The following is an 8291-nucleotide window of genomic DNA, read 5'->3' as shown; positions in this document are numbered from 1 at the left end:
TATGCTGTAAATGGGTCAATTCTTTGAACATTGGCTCAAATTTTAATTTGAACTGTAATTTTAATTTGTGTTGATAAGGGAGGCAAAGGTCATTTGATCTGTTGAAGAGATATTTGAGAGGCTGGAGAGATGGCTCCTCTGTTAAGAGTGCTTGCTGTCTTGCAAGGAACCTGAGTTTTAGTTCCTAGAACCCACATTAGGGAGCTCACAACCACCTGCAACGCCAGCTCAAGGAGACCTGGCGGCTCCTTTTGGCTTCCACAGTCACCAAACATACATGTGATGCACAAACAAACCTTCAGGCAAATACTCATCCATAAATAAAAAATACATAAATCTTTAAAAACAGATAAAAATTAATTACATGCATAGAAATGTTATAAAGAAACTTGTTGTTTTGCACGAAAATAAGGAGCATTAAAATAAAAAATAAAATAAAATAGTAATCAGAAAACCTGGGGATTTTACTTTTGGCTTCAGGACCCTGAGGAATTTCCACAGTCCCTGCTGAGTGAGGAAAGTAACATTCCAAAATGGCTGATCACAAGCACAAAGTGCCCTGGAACATACATGTCTTAGTGGTTACTGTTCACAAACATACGTGTAGGGTTAGTTTGGATTAAGTCAACATCCTTGAACATACAATGACATTCCTTCCCCAAGGTGCAGTCTCAGAGGTAGGGCAACGTCAGAGAAGGCAGTTTATCAATACATGCTGGGCACCCCCTTTGCTTCATCAGTAGAAGCAAGACACAGCACCCTACTTGTTTCTGAGAAGCAGTCAACAAAGAGAGGCATAATTCCCATAGTCTATGAAATATCTTTCATAGTTCCCTTCTCAACACAGATACAGAACACACAAACTGGAAACTCATGCACAAGTTGGGACAAAAATGATCCATTTTGACTGAAAAACACCCCTAGTAACCAACAGGCAGCCTCTGGTAAAGGAGTACAGTAATAATTGATCACGTTAAATTGTTAAATTTAATTGTTAAGGTTACCAGAACAAGCGATGTTCTTTCTGCCAAAGTCTTGGACCGAGATGAAACCCGAGAGTCTTGAGAAAGAATCAAATGGCAGGAGGCAGGTGATAGAGACCCCAAATCTGCCCTGTGTGTGTTCCTGGACAGAAGCGCCCCAATTAGAAGGTGACCCAGGCATCCTTTTAGAGAAGAGACGCGGGGCTCCGTGCAGAGAGTAATGCAGAGGGAAGGACTGCTCACGGCACCGCCGGTTTCTATCACTGGCTTCAGGAGGAGGTGTTGCGGACTGTGAAATCTCAGCCAAGCCAGCCAAGAAAAGCCCATCAACACATGAGCACTGGGGAGAGAGCCGCCGAAGCTCACTTAAAGCCTCTGGGGTCATAAAACTTTGTAGAGAAAATTCATATGGGTTTTAACATTTATGTCTTTCACTTTTCTCTCTCTGCCAAGTCAAGACACACAGGTTTGAAACAATCCCCAGTGTGGTCCCGCCATGTGCTTCCTCCCTCAGCCACACTACAGGGCTTTGATGAGGCTCATAGTACAAACACACACCCCACAGCAGGAAGGAGGTATCTGGATGAGAGATGGGAGTCTTTCCTGTCACCCCCCAGGTAAAGAAAAGCTCAAGTGTGCCCAGACAAACTCTAATACATGCATAATCAAGTGACAGATCCAACCCCACCCCTTGTTATCTCTGGGACCACAACATGTCTCTTTGCTTCTGTGAATTTTGGTATCTTTGTGTCTAAAATGATTACCAGTCAGCCTGTGCTCTGATTTCTACAGATTTTCATAACTTTATTTTCGGTTATTAAATGTGTGTGTGTGTGTGCGCGAGCGTGTGTATGCGCACATGTGGGTGTAGTGCCTACAGAGGCCAGAAGAGGGCATCAGATCCCCTGAAGCTGGAGCTCCAGGTGGTTGTGAGCAGCCTAACATGGGTGCTGGGCACTGAGCTAAGGTCCTGCACAAGCACGTGTCACACATCATACGTGCACAGAAAGGTTTGAAAGATCACAATTCTCTGGACTGTGTTGCATTAGGCAAAAGATTTGGACAATATGAAGAGACCAGAGCAAATGCTGCCCTAGAAATGGGCTCTCCTGCCCATGCCAAAAATAAACACAAACTCTGAAAAAATGCACATGGATGCAAATTCAAGGGCTGTGAATGACAAAAATGGAAAGAACTTAATGTTCTTCCTGTAAAAACATTTCTGCTCAAATGTAAATCTCAGAAAAGGCTACTGATGTTCTACTTGAAAAATAAACAGAAACTCTGGGAAGGAACACAGGCCATTCAGTTGTAAATTAGTCCTGTACTCCAGGAGACAGTGGCGCCCCCAGTTCCTAAGTCTCTTGGGTTGAATTCCTCCAAGTCCCTGAATTCACTCACCTGGGAGGAATTCAAATGCCCTGCTGGTATCCAGGTGGCGCCCAGGGAGCCAGGTTCCACTATGGCTCCATGTGTCCGGAGATGCTGACCACAGGGACCCCTGTGGGTCTTGGGATTCTGTGGCCACCCAATGATTGCTTACTTCAGAATGGAAGCTGTGGACATTGGCTTCCAAACACCACCTCCAGAGTGAGCCGGTCACAGACATGCATACAGGGTACACAGCCAGGGAGGTCACTTCTTATTTCCTTTCAGCATCCTCTATGAGGCAGGACTTGGGGATTTTGAAGAGAAAAATCAGCTCCATCTGCACATGACCAAAAATATCTCCCTGGAGAAGCTCTGAGGAGACCGTTTGGAGAGATGACTGTCTGCATGTTTCCTCACCTCTGACCAGAGCTGAACCAGCACCCGTCTTTCCTAACAGCTACAGACTTTTTGAGATCCTTGATTATGACGAGTGTGTGTGTGTGTGTGTGTGTGTGTGTGTACGTGTGTGATGGGGAGAGTCTTCTGTTTTGTGTTAATTTCATTGGTTAAATAAAGAGACAGCCTCAGCCCTTTAATACGACAGAAAATTCGGTAGGTGGAGTAAACAGAACAGAATGTGGGGAGAAAGAAGCCGAGTCAGGAGTCACCATGATTCTCCCACTCCAGACAGACGCAGGTTAAGATCTTCCCTGGTAAGCTACCTCGTGGGCTACACAGAATATTAGAAATGGGTTAAATCAATATGTAAGAGCTAGCCAATAAGAGGCTGGAACAAATGGGCCACGCAGTGTTTAAAAGAATACAGTTTCTGTGTAATTATTTTGGGGCATAAGCTAGCCATGCGGGCGGCCGGGTGCCGGGGACACAGCCCGGCCACCCTTATTACAACACGTGTGTGTGTGTGTGTGTGTGTGTGTGTGTGTGTGTGCACGTGTGTGTGCATTCAGAGGTCAAAGGACAGCTGTGTGCAGTTCGTTCTCTCCTTCTGCTTTTATGTGGGTTCCAGAGATTGAACTCACATTGTCAAGCTTGGCAGCAGGTGCTTTTTCCTGCTGAGCCATCTCGCAGCTTGCCAGCCCTTTCTGAGCTCTTTAGAAAGGAAATTCTCAAAAGAAAATTACCCTTGGTCATGGAGCCAGCAGACTTTGGTGGAGATCCTAACTCTCCTGCTTTGGAGTGGTAATACTGCTCAGACTAGGCATCCGACCTCTTCCCCTTCCCCCCATCTGTAGAGGGGTAACCCACCCACGCACTTGGGATAGTACTCAGCACAGAGTCAGCTCTCACTAGTGTTAAGATAGGAAAGTCGTGTATTCCCATGAACATCCTTTTGCTCCTTTGAGGGGGTGGAGGGCTCATTTATAAAGTCAACAGTTCAAGGTCTGAGCTCTGAAAAGGCTGGGAGCCTCCATGGCGACAGATGAGTTTTTTTTTCTTGGTTCTTGGCAGGGCCACAGATACTAAAACAGAGCTGATCAGGAAGGTAAGGAGTGGGAGGCAGGACAGGTTGGGTGTTTTGCTTTATCCAGATGATAAATAGGGGCTTTGCCAAGCAGCAGGACTGTTCTGCCAAACTGCAGTTCAGAATGCCCAGACTTTAGCTTATAGCTGTCATTTTAGAAATAAGAAAAAGGTTGCCCAGTCTTTTATCTGTGCAGAATGGAGACAGAGGCTGGGGAGGCTTCATATAGTGGAACCTCATGTCCCCAGCTGCTCTCAGAGAAGCTCACCAGGGCTGGGCATCCCTCTGGGCAGATCTCTGCACCCGATCATGGAGGACTTCTAGACTGAGCTGGCCACTCCCCCATTCAGAGCTGCCAGAGACCTTTACAAATAATCTCCATGTTCCTGTCATTCAGATGAAAGTTTTCAAAAACATGAGACCCAAGTCACTTGAGCCTCTGCCTAGCTCCTGGTGACCCACAGCCAGAGCCCTGGGGACAGTCCCAGAGGTCTCTGATCATCTCTTCCACCCAGGGGAAGACCCAAGGTCTTCAAAAGAAAAAACCCAACCTCAAATCAGCTGCATGTTCTTGATGAGATTTTTTGAGTGTCTTGTTTTCCAGTACTCAGCAATAACATATGATGTACTTGCTAATGCAACTTCAGGGGCTCTCCCAAAACAAAATGCTGGAGAGAAACGCTTGCGTGATATTCCTGAAGGTGCACCCCGTGAGAGCGTGATGTTCTCAGACTTTTCAAGTTGACATAGATTGACAGACTCTCACAGAGTCATGTGAACCTTGACCCAAAGACCCTGTCAGTAACTTTGAAGAAGAAAACAGAAATTTATAGACAATTATTTCGAGCAATACAAAGGCAGTTCTTCGCACACAATCGGCTGCCAAGGCCACTGTGCAGCAGTGGCATGTGGCAAAAAGCCTCTTCCCTTGGCACTAATACGCAGAAGCGTGAAGATAATAAAATGTTTCTGGAAAGTATCGGAAGAACGCTCCAGAAGTCTCACGTCCTTGTTTTGCAGTCAGCGGAGACTGCTGGTTTCTTGAGCCACTGACAAATCTAATAATGAACGGCTACATTGTGAAGTCACAGGCATGGGTGACTCCAGCATCAAGGCATCCAGCGCCCTCTGGTGGACGTCACGGGCACTAATTCACACGTGTGTCCCCTTTACCCTCCCTCATAGAACATACACATGTAACTTAAAAAAAAAAACAACCTTAAAGTGATTAAGTTCATATGGGGATTTCCACATTTCTGGAGTCTGCAAGCCCACATCTGGATGTCCCCTGTCTGGGGCTGAGGTGAAAGGCTGCTCTCCAGCTTGTGCACAGCACCTAGAGACACATGGCCCTGGAGATGCAGGTGTCCATGTGTGGTTTCATATGAATCAAAGCCGAGGCGCTGGATGCTGGGGAAATAGAGGTCCCTGGAACAATTCTTTAGAATCAGTTAAGTACCCTGTAGTGATATTTTGTTTATGTTTTAACAAATAAAGCTTGTCTGAAGATCAGAGTGCAGAGCTCAGCCACTAGAGGCCAGGCAGTGGTGGCACACACCTTTAATCCCAGGACTCGGGAGACAGAGGCAGATGGATCTCTGTGAGTTCAAGGCTACCCTGGGCTACATGATATTGAATCTGTCTAAAAAGAGAAACAGAGCTCACACAAAGCTCTGGGATCACACATCTTCAATCCCAGCACTATGAAGGTAGAGACAGGAGCAATATGGCTGGGCGGAGAGAGGAATATAAGGCAGAAGGAGACAGGAGCTCAGGCAGTCTGAGGTTTGGTGGAGACAGATGCAGTCTGGAGAAGCTCTCCAAGGCCAGGACTGCCTCTTCGGTCTGAGCATTGTTGGAGGTAAAAGAACTCTCCAGTGGCTGGGCTCTCTGCTTCTCCAATCTTCCACATTGACCCCTCTATCTGACTCTGGGTTTTTACTATTAAGACCAACTGGAATTCATCATGCTACAGTCCTCTGTCAACGTTCTCACATCCTCTATTGGTTAACAGTTCCTACAAGATTAAAACTTCCCTCTTCCATGGAAACCAAGCTCTTTAACACACAGGAGTTCCAGGGAGGTGGAACAACAGGATGTTCTAGGGGAGGGCAAACACTCTATCCTGCAGGGAAGCTCATCAAGGCAGGAAGTAAACAACTCAAAGTAGCTCCAGGAAGTCCCTAAAACTGAGCAGATTACCTAAGCCCCGCCTTCTCCAAGAGTGAACAGTAAAGATGGCTGAGAGTCTCTGAGAAAAGCCCAGTGTCATGGAAGACACAGAGAAAGCTGCCTGAGAGAGGTGTAGACCAACTGAACCATCTGGAAAGGGCACTCTCCAACCCACCAGTTGCCTGCAGGCTGTGCAGTATGCTGCAGGGCCCCAGCTTTGTGAGCTGTCACCATGCTGGTGTGGGCTCTCGTGAGGCAGCTGTCTGTGAGTCATTTCTGCTTCTGTAAGTAAGCCCTCACTAATATCCCTATAAGCAACCTAAAAAAACCCTCCTGGCTTCACCAAGGTGGATTCTGGTAGTATCTGTACTTTGGTCTGCTGTCATTTAGGGTGAGTAGACATTTGCTCCTGTCTCCCCAAGGATGGTGTTACACAACACCTCATGTCCCCTACTGTCAAGCACAGCCACTTTAGCTCTTGTACCCACCAAGTACAGCCTTCAGTGCTTCCTCTTCCCACAGGTCCCTAAGTGCCCCACAGAGCAGTCTCTGAATTACTACAGGAAATGATCCTCTGGTGCTTTTAAGGTCATTCTGAGAGCAGTTCATACCCCAGGCAGGCCTGGCGGGCATCCTTATGACAGCTCACACCCCAGGCAGGCCTGGCGGGCATCCTTATGGCAATATAACTTTCACTGTGTAAACGTAGCCCACTTATAGGAATTCATTCCTCTTCCCAGAGGGGAAGCAGAGAAACTTAAAAGCCTTCTTTTTTGTGTCTGGTGTTGATTCTGAGAGCTTTGTGTAGTCCAGAGGGATGACTCAGAACCACCTTCTGTATGTGTTCCTGCTGAGCTCAACGGCCCTCACGCTGGGCCTGGTGTCTCCAAATCAGGTCATGTTTCTCCAGGTTGTACCTCTGCCCATCACCTCCTTTGCTATGCAGAAGCCCTGAGGATTTACAGGTAGCTAGTCCCCTCTGATGCGGGGAAGGCAAACCTTGGTTCCCATATTCTTAAAAAAAATTATTCTTGCTGGGCAGTGGTGTTGCACACCTTTAATCCCAGAATTTGGGAAGCAGAACCAGATAAATCTCTATGATTTTGAGGCCAGCCTGGTCTACCAAGTGAGTTCCAGGACAGGCTCCAAAGCTGCAGAGAAACCCTGTCTCAAAAAACAAAACAAAAACCCTCTTATTTAATGCATATGTGCATGTGTCTGAGTGTGTATTAAGAGCATCAAGTGAATGCAGAAGCCCCCAGGGGTCAGAAGAGGGCACCGGGTGCCTGGAGCTGGAGTCCAGGCAGCTATGAGCCAGTCACCCTATATGAGCACTGGGAATCGAACTCAGGTTCCTTAGAAGAACAGTAAGTGTTCTTATAACCATGGAGCTGCCTCTCTAGTCCCAAGTTCTTTTCTCTTTCCTATTATTTTTATTTATGTGTATGCCTGTATCTGTATGTGTGTATGCTCCTGTGAGTGCAGTTCCTGCAGAGGCCAGAAGGGGGTGCTGGGAACTGAATTCAGGCCCTCTGAAAGTGCAGGACATGTTCTTAAACACAAAGCCATTCCTCTAGCCCCAGTGTCCTCTTTTAAACTAAGGTTCTATGAGCCCTTTTGTGAGAAACTTGAATTCTTAGTATATGTTCTCCTTCTCCTTGTCTCAGCTTTATTGATGTATAACTGGTAAATGAAACTGTATATATTTAAAATGTATAAATATATACATTTTATGACCCTCATATACATTAGGAATGAACACATCCTGAATCTTACATAGTTACCTTTCTTTCCTTTCTAAATTTTGTTTTTTTGCGATATGCTTATGATATACCCTCTAAACAACACCTAAATATAAAATATATTATTGATAGTCTCACCAAACTGCATTTTAGATTTCATAATTTGTCTTATAACTGAAAGTTCATACCCTTTGATCAAAATCTTCCCATTGCTCTTTGTTGCCCTTTCTTCTATCTTTATTCCTATATTTGTTTTTTCTTATAAAAAGTTGTGCATTGATCTCAACTGTCTCTTGTATTTGCTTACCCTGTGGAACCCAGGCTTTGCTCTGTCTGCCAAGTCCACAGGTCAAGGGCCCAGGATGCTATGCAAACAGCAATAAAACTTAACTAAGCAAAAAAAAAAAAGTTTGTTTGTGAGTGTGGTATGTGAGTATGGGGTGTGAGCACATGTATGTGTAGGTGCACCCATGTGTAAGTGTGTGGACAACAGAGATGATCCGTGACTGGAGCACATGTATGTGTAGGTGCACCCGTGTG

General features: G+C 45.9%; 1 protein-coding gene across 2 annotated transcripts in view; it reads right to left on the bottom strand.

Moving 5' to 3' along the window:
* Window positions 1–8291, bottom strand: part of Myrip (myosin VIIA and Rab interacting protein) — a 183656-nt gene that overhangs the window by 64243 nt on the left and 111122 nt on the right. The window lies entirely within an intron of this gene.

The sequence above is a fragment of the Microtus ochrogaster genome, chromosome 5, assembly GCF_000317375.1.
Source record: "Microtus ochrogaster isolate Prairie Vole_2 chromosome 5, MicOch1.0, whole genome shotgun sequence".
Classification (NCBI taxonomy): domain Eukaryota; kingdom Metazoa; phylum Chordata; class Mammalia; order Rodentia; family Cricetidae; genus Microtus; species Microtus ochrogaster.
The sequence above is the reverse complement of the archived record's forward strand: the minus strand, read 5'-3'. Positions and strand labels throughout refer to the sequence as shown.